Source organism: Muscardinus avellanarius (genome assembly GCF_963383645.1).
Source record: "Muscardinus avellanarius genome assembly, chromosome: 2".
Taxonomy (NCBI): Eukaryota; Metazoa; Chordata; class Mammalia; order Rodentia; family Gliridae; genus Muscardinus; species Muscardinus avellanarius.
In genome coordinates this window covers 165012187-165022916 of record NC_137787.1, presented here as the reverse complement: position 1 = coordinate 165022916, position 10730 = coordinate 165012187, and the positions used below count along the sequence as shown (strand labels likewise).

The 10730-nt window shown below is 36.7% G+C and overlaps 1 pseudogene across 1 annotated transcript; it reads left to right on the top strand.

Annotated features, from left to right (window-relative positions):
- Positions 1-304: 304 nt before the first annotated feature.
- Positions 305-1660, top strand: LOC308258432 (tubulin gamma-1 chain-like; annotated as a pseudogene). Its single transcript has one exon. The product of its transcript is annotated as a tubulin gamma-1 chain-like (transcript).
- The last annotated feature ends 9070 nt before the right edge of the window (positions 1661-10730 follow it).

Genomic DNA, 10730 nt, shown 5'->3' with positions numbered 1-10730 from the left:
CCAGGCAGAGTAAACAGCAAATATTGTTTCAGTATTATAATAATAACCTTGACCTTGCATATTCCTTAAAAAAGATCCCAGGGATACCCAGGTCATTGAAATCCAGAATTTGAGAAGTGCTGATCTATTTTGTGTTCCATGCATCATTCCTTTTGGATTTAAACTTAATGATGATTATTTCTGAATGGGGGGGTCTGATGTATCCTTTTTTTCCCCCTTTTATCATACAGATATATTTAAAAAAAACAATGTCACATTCTAAAAAAGCAAAGAGAGCAGCAGCTACGCCGATGCCAGAGGAGCAATGCCAAGGGAGATCATCACCCTACAGTTGGGCCAGTGTGGCAATCAGATTGGGTTTGAATTCTAGAAACAGCTTTGCGCCGAGCATGGCATCCGCCCCGATGGCATCGTGGAGGAGTTCGCCACCGAGGGCACTGACCTCAAGGACGTCTTTTTCTACCAGGCCGACGATGAGCATTACATCCCGCGGGCAGTGCTGCTGGACCTGGAGCCCCGGGTGATCCATTCCATCCTCAACTCCTCCTATGCCAAGCTCTACAACCCAGAGAACATCTACCTGTCAGAGCACGGAGGAGGCGCTGGCAACAATTGGGCCAGTGGATTCTCCCAGGGAGAGAAGATCCACGAGGACATTTTTGACATCATAGACCGGGAGGCAGATGGCAGCGACAGTCTAGAGGGCTTTGTGCTTTGTCACTCCATCGCCGGGGGCACGGGCTCCGGCCTGGGCTCCTACCTCTTAGAACGACTGAATGACAGGTACCCCAAGAAGCTGGTGCAGACGTACTCAGTGTTTCCCAACCAGGACGAGATGAGCGACGTGGTGGTGCAGCCCTACAACTCACTCCTGACGCTCAAGAGGCTGACCCAGAACACAGACTGCGTGGTGGTATTGGACAATACAGCCCTGAATCTGATCGCCACAGACCGCCTGCACATCCAGAACCCGTCCTTCTCCCAGATCAACCAGCTGGTGTCCACCATCATGTTGGCCAGCACCACCACCCTGCGCGACCCTGGCTACATGAACAACGACCTCATCGGCCTTATCGCCTCGCTCATTCCCACACCCCGGCTCCACTTCCTCATGACCGGCTACACCCCCCTCACCACGGACCAGGCGGTGGCCAGCGTGAGGAAGACCACGGTCCTGGATGTCATGAGGCGGCTGCTGCAGCCCAAGAACGTGATGGTGTCCACAGGCCGAGACCGCCAGACCAACCACTGCTACATCGCCATCCTCAACATCATCCAGGGGGAGGTGGACCCCACCCAGGTCCACAAGAGCCTGCAGAGGATCCGGGAACGGAAGTTGGCCAACTTCATCCCCTGGCGCCCAGCCAGCATCCAGGTGGCCCTGTCCAGGAAGTCTCTCTACCTGCCCTCGGCCCACCGAGTCAGCGGGCTCATGATGGCCAACCACACCAGTATCTCCTCGCTCTTTGAGCGAACCTGTCACCAGTTCGACAAGCTGCGAAAGTGGGAGGCCTTCATGGAGCAGTTCCGCAAAGAGGACATCTTCAAGGACAACTTTGATGAGATGGACACATCCAGGGAGATTGTGCAGCAGCTCATCGATGAGTACCATGCAGCCACACGGCCAGACTACATCTCCTGGGGCACCCAGGAGCAGTGAGTCCTCCGGGACAGGGACCCTCATCTGCCTTCCTGGTTAGCCCAGGCCCTGCCTGCCTGACCGCCCCTCAGAACACAGACCAGGGACCTCACATTCTCTCACACACAAGTACATGCACTCTCTGTTGTCCTGGGGACACGTTTACTTCTTCTCCTATGAAACTATTTATCTTTAATAAAGCACTGGATACAAGCCAAGTCACTGGTCTTCAGAGCTTCAGAACTGGTGGGAAGGGGCTGCCTGCTCTTATCACTGACAGGCTTCTCATTTCCAGCTTCTTCAGCTCTGAGCAAACAGCCCCCCTTAGCTTTGCTTCAGCCTACTTTTATTTTTTTTAATAAATATTTATTGGTGAAAAAAATAAAAAATAAAAATAAATAAAAATTTAAAAAAATTAAAAAAGCAAAGAGAATGAGAAATTCATTGTTTAAAATTAATTCTCAGTAAGAGTAAATATATAAAGAAAAATTAGAGTAGGAAAGTTTAGATACCAGGGAATGATTACTCTAGAGAAGAAAAGATAATGGGAAAGAAATCAAAGAATGCACCTAATAGATATCAAACCAGAAAGAACCTAAAATATTCCCTTGTAAATTAGAAGGATGGTTCCCTGCTTTCTTACTGGGAAAGAATTGGAGCTTTCAGAATCACTAAGCCAAACGTGAGAAGCCAAACGTGGGGAGGGGATGGAGAGGGAACCAGGGAAGGGCTAAATAGTGATGTGTATATGAATACCTCTACCATTTTGTACCCCACTAAGATGTATGACAACAATGTACCAATAAAAAAAGTTAAGAGAAATAATTAACTGAACATCACTTATTGTTTGGTACACAGCAAATTATAGAAACTTCTGTTCACAGCCTGTGGGCTCAATCATCTTAAACAAATGTGTAGCCAGGCGTGGTGGCACATGCCTGTAATCCCAGTACTTGGGACACTATAATAGGAGGACAACAGGTTTCAAAAAAGCCTAAGCTAGCAGTAATACCGTCATCAACCTAGCATCTATCTGCTTCAAAATAAAATAATATAGGGTTGGTGGTGTAGCTCAGAGGAAGAATGTCCCTGGGTTCATTCCCCAGAATTCCACACACAAAATAAATATGTTTTTCAGCTTCACAAAAGTCCCAACAAAGAATTATTCTAGTTGTCAAATTCTGATGCCTATAGTGAGCAAACTGAGTAGAGTTTTCCCTCTTACCAGTGCTATGTTCACATACCACCTTTGCAGCTCCATCACACAGGCACTCATGTTTATAAACCTTACAAACTTAAGTTAAAACAAGATACTTCTTTGGGTGTAAAATATATAAGCATCAGCCTTACATTCCTTACAGTTGGCTTAGAAATGTCATATATTTTTACTGGCACCAATTTAAACAGAAAGTACAGTGATCATTTTGTTGATAACAAAGAAAATATACTATTTCAAGTGATTTAGAATTATCCTTAACATATAGACACACACAACTTACAAATTTAGTGCACCATTTTATTATTTTTTCTCAACAAGTGTATCTTATAGAGTTCTTATAACTCTCTCGTTTTCTAGTGTCATCCTCTTAGTAAAAAAGATTAAAATTTGAAGCCAACATTTTTCAGCTGTGAAGCACTGGATCCAATTACTCACAGCAACTAAAAGCAGAGTTTATTTTAATAGGATTTGCAGTAAAACAAGGCATATAAAAATCAGATGCATAGGCAAAGATTTTTTCATCTTTAATCATTAAGCTACCAGTACAAATTGAGCCCTGAAGTTATTTCATTCCCAAAGGAGATGAGCGATTTAAAGAAACTAGGGGGATTAAACATTCGTGTTTGAGTGAACATGCAAAGTGTTTTTATTTCATTAAAATAGTATTCTCAATACTTTATTTTGGATGCATATACATATTTCTTTTTTTTAAATGATGGTGTATAACTCTTTCAAGTGGTTGGTGCTAATAGGGGTTGTGGAGTGAACGTTTTATCATTAAGTCTCTCAGATACTATGTCAGGCATATTTAAAGCAAAGTGTGTGGGCTTTTCTAGAATATCCTATTTCCTCAAACATTTCTGAGTCTCTCATTGTCCTGTTTACCTCTAATATTATAATTTTATATTAGGAAGAAAAATCTTTCATTTAATGATGTCTTTCCAGAGTAAGTTTTAGTTTGTGTTTATACCAAAATCTAACAACCAACTTTGCAAACTCTAAAAGACAGTATGAAAGATTGATGTTTTTTATCTTTAAAAATATAATTAAATGTTTATTTACTTCATTTACTATTTAGAATAATGTGCATGAATAAAACATTTCTCTGTTGGGGGCTTAATAACCCAGATATTTAGAGAAAATACTGATCATTGGCATATGTTGTTGGAGTCAGACAAGTGTGTTCATTCATTTAGAAATATTTACTGAATGCTGCCTATGTGCCAGGCACTATTACAGCCACAGTATATAAACAATAATGTTTATAAAGGAAAATACATCAGAGGAAAGTTACAACTGAGGAATAAAACTAGGATTGTAAGAAGTTTAGGTTGTTTGAAAGCAGTTCCTTACCTATGATGCTAAAGGAATGTGCTGACAAGGGAGGCACAAGGGCCAACCTATTCTAGCTAAAAATAGCTATGAGCTGAGCACTGTGCTAGGTGCCTTACATTTTTTTCTCATTTATTTTTACACTTCAATATATGAGATAATGTATCAGTTATTGTGTTCTTCTGCAAGTAACAGAAAACACTAAATCAAATTGGTTTAAATATTAAAGAAATTTAATATCTCACAATAATTGGAATTTTAGAGATAAGGAAGGCTTTGGGTACAGTTTTGTCTGTGGCTTACTCATATCAATAGAAATTAAGTATTTCTGCCCCTTTGGTCTGCTTAGTTAACCCTTCATCTTACTTCAGTCTAGTTTAGTTCACAGTGGTACAAGTGGTCACCAATGAAAATTGAAAGTAAATGACTCCTGTTTTTTTTTTTTTTTTTAAGATTAAGAAGAAAGAGGGAGGTCAACCATAACACCTAAGACTTTTCTTAGGTGTTTTATGGTCTGTTTAAGTCACATGCACTCCAGGTTGAATGACAGGGCCTAGAAAAATACCAAAAGTATTACCTAAAATAACCATGACTCATAGCAGAAAATGGGTATGAGGTTACCTTTTCTGAGTAATTTTTGGAGTGGAGAGATCCCGAAACATAATTAAGAACAGGGAAAGTGGCCAAAGTTGTGGATGAAAGTTAACCAGTAGGTAGTCCAACACCTACAATAACAACAAAAAATACTTTTATTACTATGGATATTTTACAGTTGAGAAAGGTAGGTCATTATCAGCTAAATAACTTGCCCAGGAATGTAGTATTAAAAAAGAAAGCAAAGTGATCTTGTTTCAGAATTTGTGCCCTGGATCAGCACTACATTTTCTAGATGTGTCAATAGCCTTTAGGTTCAGACCTTGTCTTCAGATGGCTTTATCTACAAAGTCCATCAGAGTTGCAGCCTAGCAATCTTAGCTTCCCAAGATAGACTCAGCATTCTTTTTGGCTGCAGAGAGCATCTGGTCAGCTCTCCTTACCATATTCAGTCACACAAAAATGATGAATTCAGTTTTAAGTTTTATTCTGTCAAGTACTATGATTTCAGATCCTCAACTATAAATTAACACTTAGCTTTTTTTTTACAGTGAAATATTTTAGCAAACAGAAAAATATGAAAGACTTCCAACATTCTCAAATATCAAATTTTTGTTGTTTCTAATTTTTTATTTACAAAATTATTAATTTAAGAATGAATCCTTAATTGTCTCAAACCAATGCCACTTGTCTCTCTTTTTCTCCAGTTATATCCACTTCCCTACAACAGTATTTGTCTTATTCCACCTGCTATAACAAAATACATTAGGAGATTTATAAACAAAATAATTTTTTTTTACATTTTTGGAGCCTGGGATATCTAATAGCAAGACTCTAGGATAATTCATCCCTAGTTTTGGCCTTTCTCTCATAGATGACATCTTCTATGAGCTCTCACGTGGTGGAAGGAGCAAAGGAGCTCTCTCTAGAGAGAATGTTCCTGTTCATGAGAGTGGATTACTCATGACTTAATTGTTTTCCAAAGGCCTCAGTTTTTTAATAGTATTAGTCCCTTAGGTTCCAAGCCATGCATTGAAAGAACCACTAGTATTCAAACTATAGCAGTGTTTGTTACTCTTTTTGTCAGAATGCATGTATAAATTTAGTTAATTTTAATTATAATTATTTTTATATTTTATTGATGCATTATAGTCTCACATCATAATGTAGGTCATAGTGATGGTGACATACATGTACACAGCATTTGGTGGGCTTTCACCCACTCCTTCTTCACTCCTCTTCTTCCCTATATTTATTGAGATCGACATTGGTCTTCTCACATATAAATGTAATGTCAGTGGAAATGTTTCCTTCAGTAATTTCGGCTCTCTACTATCCCCACTCTCCCAAAGACCATTAACTTCACCAGTGCAGTTTTTTATTCCATTATCTAAAGTCTCTCTTGTATCCCAATGACTACCCTAGCTTCTGCACGAATTTAAAATTAATATTATTGTTTTTTATGTTTTAAGATCTTAAATATTTTATTCTACTTTTATGTTTTCACTCATCATTATGCTTCTAATATTTGTCCAATTTAGTAGGAACAGCTTTTTTTCATTTATTTTGACTTTTATGTAGTATTTGGTTTTATGAATATTTGTTTTATTTTTTCATAGCCAGCATTGCTCTATATTTTTACCCAAATTAGATATTTTTGCAGTTTTTAAAAAAATTTGCCAAACTAATATGAAACAGTAAGTCACAAAACTTTAACTTTAAATTTTTTAATTACTATTGATGTTAGGAATCTTGTCCTATATTTATTGGTTTTCTTTTCTTATTTTTGGTCATTTTTATTTTTTGCCGCTGACATGTATATGTATTTCTTATTGTTTTCAGAAATTATTTACTCTGTGTACTAATCCTTTGCAAATAAGTTTTATAGTCTGCATGTATCTTTCATTTTGTAATGTTGTTCAATATAGATTTTTAAGTTTAATGTATTCAAATTTATTAATTCATTGATTTTTTTTAACTGGTTACTTATCTAGTTTCTACTATGTTCTATACACAGTCTGTGGGAGAAGACAGTCTTCCAGGGCCTGTGAGTACCACTGCATGTTTTTAATGTACACAGCAAGAAGACATATTCTGGGTTGCTCTTTACATAAGCCATTCCTTGGGGTTGTATTTGTAACAAGCAACTTTAAAGGACAAGGTAATGTATCCCTCTAGACATAAAGCAGGTTTGCTTACCACTCATTATACAAAAGGAAAATTCCCTATGCTATTTCTTAACTTCCATAAAAATTGTAGGCTTTACCCTATGTGATTGGGAGACCTATGACACATCCTCCCCATAGAGCTTGGAGGTAAGGGAAATCTGGCATAAACTAATATGTTGATGCTATTGATGTTTATTATACTCTGAGCAATAAAAAATGTCTCCAACCTAGGAGGCGTATGTCTTATGCCATGAGTTTTTGTTGTTGTTGATAGCTTGCAAAATTAATAAAATTAAAAACGTATACATTTTGAGACTTAGGATATATCATGGTATAAAACAGATTAAAAGTCTTTTAGTTATGGAGTTGGCATTCTAGCAGAAAGAAGACAATAAAAAGAATTGGAGTGTACAAGAAAAAATCAAGCGTTATAGAAAGTATATATTATGAAGGAGGATAGAAATTGGAAGTGCTGGGACAGAGAATTCTGCTTTGTGTATTTTGTTAATGAAATTCTTATCTTGAAAATAAAATAATATCAACTTGTGTATTTTTCTGAAAGTTTTTATTTATGCTCCTTATTTTTTAGTTTGTAATTCATTTGAATACATTTTTATGGATGCTCGTGATATAATTTTATTTTATGCAGAAAACCAATTCTCTCATTTGCATTTATCAAATTAACTTAGGCGATTTTAAATGAGAGCAATAGTATTTGATCCCATAATAAAAAATATATGCAATGATTTAAAACATTAATACTAGATAAAGTAATCCTTAAAAATCACAATTGAGTAATTTTTCTTTTTTGGTGGTATTGGGGTTCCTGGAGGCCCTTCTCCCTCTGGGCTACACTCCCAGACCTGCTTTATATATTTTTTATTTGGAAACAGGGTCTCAAGCCAGCGTGGCTGGCTCGGAACCAGCGCAATCCTTTCTCTGCCTCCCAAGCGCGGGGATTACAAGCATGCCACCACGCCCGGTGAGTAATTATTTTAAATCACCATTGAATAATTATATTAAAAATAAATGACAAGTTTTATTTAAAAAGTAGGAAAAGAGATAAGATGATATTCTGTCATCAAACCTGCTATTATCTGAATTATTATTTACCTTGATATGTGTATACAATATAAGAAAATAAGAAATATATATATATATATATATATATATATATATATATATATATATTCTGTCCTTTTCTTATGGCTACAAAGATTTTATTAAGTTCAAAATCCCATCTTGAATATCATATGATAAAGATAGAGCCTAATAGTATCTTTCAAGTGTATAACCTAATATTTATTTGTATTAGCTTCCATGATTTGTCCTGGGCATCCCATTCTCAGTATACTTCGTAAGTCTATTAAATCATAAAGGTTCAAGTTTTTTAAATAATAATAAAATAAGAGAGGCCATTTATATTATTTATTTCTGTCAACTAAAATACTTTTATAAAAACCAATTTTTAAAATATCTCCTTTGCTTCAAATATATCTGAGTATACTCCAAATGGAGAATTTTTACTTAACCACAGTACCATTGTTTAGACTTTTTGATCATAGAGAGAATATCATTAGGGTTAAGACTAGCAACTACTTTATCAAAGAACTGTCTAAGTGCTTATTTTAGAGTCAAAGAGCCAAAATATACTAATCTTAGAGGTTTGCAGTTTTGAATTAATTATAAGTCAGTCACTTTGGCAGCAAACTGAAGGCATTGTGTGTAACAGTTTGAGATAAATCCATGGGTTCTTGTTTTGGGCCAGTTTAGAAAAAATTACCCTTAACTATACTTCTGCAAGCTTAAGTAATTTTATTATTATAAAGGTAGAAAAAAGGAACATAATAATAAGGCACTGCATTAGAGAGATAAATACAGTAGAGTGCCTTGAAGGTAAGACACTATAGTTTTTTGAACATAGAACAGGTTTTATAAGGATTAATTATCTTCTATCTTGTGTAACCAATAAATAGTCTTTCTATCTGCTCCTGATGTAGGTGTGGGCCCACCCATTATCTCCTGTGCAAACCATATGGTATGATCCTGAGGATTCACTATCCTGCTTGACCAAAGGCCTCTTTATCTGCTCCTGCCCTGATGTAAGTGTGGGCTGGGCATGTCCATTATCTCCATTTCAAGCTTTTGTTATGACCAAGATGTGTTACTTGGTTAACAAAGTCAGGGGTCACATGGTATATGCCCCCTTTGATGAAGACCCGTACCATCCTCCCACATCCTTGGGGAGTTTTAACCTATATGCTAGAAGTTATTTATTATGTAAGCTTGTCTTTAAAATATGAAGGCCCTGGGCTACAACTCTTTTGTGTACTTGGTAATCACTTTTGATGAGGGAATTCTGTAACAACTGCCTCTACTCCCTGCCTGAGTGCCTGTGCAGCACCCAGGCCCTGACTTTTTTATATTTTGAAATTAATACCAAAGCAATTTTTCAATACTGGCACATTCCCCATTATTGGATACAGGCAAGTGCTGTCCATTTTCTCTCTCTAGTGTTCTGAAGCATTATGGTACAGTATTTTAAAGGCAGAATTATATTCTTCCAAATACTCACTAGCAAATATACCACAAGTTCTTTTTTTTTTTTTAATTGATGTTGCAATGCCCCTCCATCCAGGTTTTCACAGTGGTATTAAAGATTAATTTGAATGGTTTAGTGAAATATATTCCCATTGAGCTGGACTCTCAACCAGAACTCCTCTTCAACCACTATTCCCTAGGTACTTTACTGTCAAGGTGAAGTGGACTTGATAATTTAACTCAAACACCTGCTATGGCTCCAAAGTATTTTTAAATTTATTGAGTTAGTGTTAATATATCTGAGGGGAGAGGTTAAAAAAGATATGCCCACACACTTCATCAAATGACAGTTTTAACCTTCTTTTCTCAAAGTTGTTTAGAATTTTTATGTTATTTCTCTAATTGAAGTACTCAAAAACCTGATTATATCATCTATATAAAACAACATCTATAAGCTTTCATATCCACACACCCATAAATATTTGAAAAAGAGTTAGTGATTTGTAGATTCCAAGCTATTAATTCTGTTCCACTTGGGAAAAAAAAAATAAAAGATAAACCAACTAAAATCTCATACTTTGTTTTTACTGGGAAATGAAGAGTATTTTCATCTCATAGACATGCAATATTCTCTCTCTTTAAATATGATCCTAAGCCGGGTGTGGTGGCGCATGCTTGTAATCCCCGTGCTTGGGAGGCTGAGACAGGAGGATCGCACAGGTTCGAAACCAGCCTCAGCTAGTTAGTGAGGCTCTCAGCAACTTAGTGAGACCCTGTTTCCAAATAAAATATAAAAAAGGTCCGGGAGTATAGCCCGGAGGTAGAAAGCCTCTGGATTCCACTCCTAGTACCACCACCAAAAAAAAAAAAAAAAAAAAAAAAAAAAAAAATGTGATCCTAAAATCCAGAGTAGGAGATGTCTTGGATCACAGTATCAATTCTCTTTTCAGAGTCCTCTAATCCATACATCTTAAAATTTTCTATTTTTTTATTCAAACACTCATTCTTGTTTGCATAGAATTCAGAAAGAACAACAATAAATGCTTTCTAACCACTGGCAAAACATGGGATCCCCACTCTAAGTTTATCTTCCCACCTTGTTTCAAAAGGTAACATTTTATTCCTGAATTTACTATTAATCATTTATGTGACTGGGATACATTACCTAACTACTCTTATTGATTGTTTTCTTACACTTTAAATAGATATAATAATCAACCTATAGTAGGTAGTATTG